Source organism: Centruroides sculpturatus, unplaced genomic scaffold, assembly GCF_000671375.1.
Source record: "Centruroides sculpturatus isolate CEXI.00-Female unplaced genomic scaffold, Cexi_2.0 scaffold416, whole genome shotgun sequence".
NCBI lineage: Eukaryota > Metazoa > Arthropoda > Arachnida > Scorpiones > Buthidae > Centruroides > Centruroides sculpturatus.
In genome coordinates, this window is record NW_019384756.1 from 1,362 (window position 1) to 5,410 (window position 4,049).

Genomic DNA, 4,049 nt, shown 5'->3' on the forward strand with positions numbered 1-4,049 from the left:
AATAAATATCGTTCGGAAAAGAAAGCTAAAATTTTTATGAATATGAGAATAAAAATTTAATTAAAAATCCTAAATTTATTATATATATATCCTCAATATATTTGATGCATATCNCCACTTGCCAACACTTTTTTGATGTTGTAGATCAAGGTAAAGGCCAATAAAATGTTCAAGAAGTGAAGGATCAGATGAGTTATAACACGAATTAGGGTTAGTTAGGGGATCTAGGTAGAGCACGTGGCGAGGTCGATGTCCTTTGTTCTTCCGAGGGTTATCGAACGCGATAACTCAAAAAATAATCGACATAAACGAACGAAACTTTGTGTTAATACGTACTTTGAAGCCGTCTATCCGGTGTATAAAATCCTCAGCGGATGGCCTAATGGATCGGCCAAAAATACAACTGGAAGTTGGCCAGAAACAGTCGTAATATACTGCAAAATAAATGACGGAACGTCACGAGGAAAATATCTTATGAACCAGGTTGAAATAGCGAGGAAAAACTTCACGTCGCACTTAAACCCAAAGCGCTAACAGTGGGAGAAACGGTTGTCAGATTTCATGTACAGTGGTAACTCGACATATGAGTTTAATTCGTTCCGTAACCTTGCTCGTATCTCAAAGCAATTTTCCCCACTGAAATTAATTGAAATGCCATTAATCCGTTCCAGCTCCCAAAACACCACCTCAGTTGTTTTTGTTAAGTGTTTTTGAATAAGAAAAATGTATTTACAAGAAGAAACATTTATTTATAAATAACAAATACATATTCTATAAAAACATAATAAAAGAAAAAGTGAAGTGCTTACAGAAGCGCTTAATTTTCATCACTGGTCTTCGCTTTTTCGTCACGCTTTGCTCATTTTCACCTGCAGATCGTTTAAAAAAACTGTCCAAGGAGGTTTGCTTCTTCCTCCCTTTCAGGATATTGCGGAAATGAATTAGGCAAGTTTTGTTGAACAACTCCGATGCACGACCAGTTGCAACTTTTTCGGGGTGATTTTTATCCACGAACTCTACAACTTTCTCCCACATTCCCAAGATCTCCTTTATATCTCTTGTAGAGATAACTTCCTCCATCTTTGGCTCCTCTTCAAAACTAATTTTTCGTTGAACCACCGTATGCTCCTGCGAATGTAGATTGTGTAACTCCTTGGTTGTCAGCTCCTGAGACTGTTCCTCGATGAGTTCATTCACATCTCTCTCATCCACCTCCAGACCCATGGATTTTCCCATAGAAACAATCTCCTCTACCACTGACACTTCGGGTTCCAATCCTTCAAAGGCCCTTTCAGCTACAGCCTCAGGCCACAGCTTCTTCCATGCAGAGGTTAAGGTCCTCGTTGTAACACCCAGCCAGGCCTTATCAATAATTCTTAGGCGTATCACGATGTTAAAGTGGTCCGTCCAGAACTCTCGAAGGGTAAGGTTTATGTTCTCCGTCATCTCAAAGCAGTGCCGAAAAATGTGCTTGGTGTACAACTTCTTAAAATTAGAAATCACCTGCTGATCCATGGGCTGCAGGATAGGAGTGGTGTTGGGTGGTAGGTAGAGAACCTTTATAAACTTGAACTCTTCGAGTAAATCATCTTCGAGATTTGGTGGGTGAGCAGGGACATTGTCGAGGACAAGAAGTTGCATGGGTAGGTTGTTTTCCTGTAGATATTTTTTAACAGAAGGGCCAAACACCAGGTTTAATCACTCCACAAAGAATTTCCTGGTGACCCACGCCTTCGGATTTGACCTCCACATAACTTGCAGTTTTTCTTTTAAAATCTTATGTGACTTAAAGGCTCTGGGATTTTCCGAATGGTATACTAGCAGAGGCTTGATTTTGCAGTGCCACGCGCATTGGCGCAAAGTGCTAGAGCATCGTGACCTGGCATCGTCTTCTCCTCTGCCGTTATGTAAGTCCTATTCGGCATCCTTTTCCAGAAAAGCCCTGTCTTATCACAGTTGAAAACTTGCTGGGGGATGTATCCTTTGGCTTCTATCAGTTCGGAAAACGTTTTGATGTAAACCTCAGCTGCCTTCACATCCAAACTTGCTGCCTCACCATGCCTGACGACATAGTGAATGCCGGTCCTTTTCCTAAAGTTGTCAAACCAGCCCCGACTGGCTTTAAAGGAGTCTTCCGATTCCTCATTTGTGGAAGTGTGTGGAATCTGCTTCAGCAAATCACCGTAAATCGCTCGTGCCTTCTCACATATGATGCTTTGTGTTAAGATTCCTCCTTGAAGCTGCTTCTCTGTCACCCGCACCATCAGTAGTTTCTCCATCTTTTCATGGAGAGAGGTCCAGAGCTTAGAAATTATTGTAACGCCCTTAGCTGGCATTATACCCTTTATCAACTCCTTCTGTTTAAGCACAGTACATATCATTGATGTGCTACGCCCGTACATCCTCGCCAAGTCAATTACTCGTACACCTTGCTCATGTTTTTCTATGATTTCACGCTTTAATTCAATAGATATCATCTTCTTCTTCGGACCCATGGTTATAAAAATAAATGTGATAATGTTTTGTAAATGTACAAAAAGCAAAAAACGCAAATCCAACTTATCAAAAATGCTTCGAAAACAAGGGAAACAAGCACACAGACTGAGGTCTAGTCTGAGGTGGGAGAAACTGTTAGATGCTGCACACGACACCAACATGCGCTTTGCATGTTGGGTCGTGTGCAGTGGTGTAGTGTGCGATTCCTTGTATCTCAACTCTTGCTCTCATCTCAAAGCAAAATATTGCTCGCTCGGCAGCTCGTATTTCAAAACACTCGTATATTAGGGCACTCGTATGTTGAGGTATACTGTATACCACTGTATACTACAAATATGTCTGACGTGAAAGCCCTGCACAAATGAATTCCATAAACAGGATGACTTTTAACATGCTGGCTCAATCATTGACCAAAATCAAGTACAGACTGGATATTGTATGTGCTTTATCAGAAGCATATGTGGAAATGTACTGATTTAATGTAGTAACTTTTTCAGAAGCACTTTCTCTTACTATTATCTACAGTGCAGTATACACAATTATTTTCCCAAATTAATCCACAAAACTAGGGAGGTTTGAGAACACACTGTATAATAATTTATTATTTTCATTGATGCAATTAATTAAAAACTATTTTTAAAATTTGTTTTAGGGTGGTGGTGCTGGTGGTTCTGTGAGGTATGTGATGATTAACATTAAATTCAACCAGAATTTTTAATTGTATTTATATTTAATTATGACATTATGACTAATTATATAATGTTAATTCATTTACAGAGATGCTGGAGGTAGTTTTGGTAAAATGGAAGCAGCAAGAGAAGAAGAATATTTTAGAAAAAAGGTAAGTTTAGAAAATAATGAAATTTTAAGGTAACACAGCTGGAACTGAGTTCAGAAACCAAAATTTTTACCTTTCAGTACCTTTCCAGCTGAAATAGTCTTGTTGACAAATGTTTATTTGCTTTCTTTATGCCTTCTTGAATCTGTTGGTAATTCTCCAGTAGAATGACCTAAGAAAAGCTTAAAGGAAAGCCAAGAATATTTCTGCTATTAAAGTACTGAAAGATATGATTATTTAGGTTTAGAAAATAATGGAAAATGTTTAATTACGTTCAGTATATATACTGTATTCCTAGAAGTAATTTTAACAGTATAGTAGAACACTTGTTATCTGAGATAACATGGACTGATGGTAACTTAGATAACTGAAAACTTGGATAATATAGTGGCCACAATCATTTTGAATTAAAAATTACCAATAGAAAAGATTTATATGGTACATCTCTTTTTTAGCTCTTTTTATACCACAGTGAATTTAATAATGTATAAGAACAATTTTTATATCATTTATTATACAGCTAAAGAACAATTTTTACTTCATTTATTATATACACAATAATTTTAAGAAAAAAATTTGTATTTTATTATAGTTAAGTTTTAATATGAATGAGTTGTCTCACGTTGAAGTTAAATGATGAAAAGTAACAGAAATAAATCATTTTGTAATACATGTTATTGTTTAAAATTTTCTTTTACAAATTATGGTATAAGAA

At 37.0% G+C, this 4,049-nt stretch overlaps 1 long non-coding RNA gene across 1 annotated transcript; it reads left to right on the top strand.

The window, feature by feature from the left end:
• The first annotated feature begins 309 nt into the window (after window positions 1–309).
• Window positions 310–3,337, top strand: LOC111628719. Its single transcript, XR_002757211.1, has 2 exons — window positions 310–3,174; window positions 3,274–3,337. It is a non-coding gene; the product is annotated as an uncharacterized LOC111628719 (long non-coding RNA).
• Window positions 3,338–4,049: the final 712 nt, after the last annotated feature.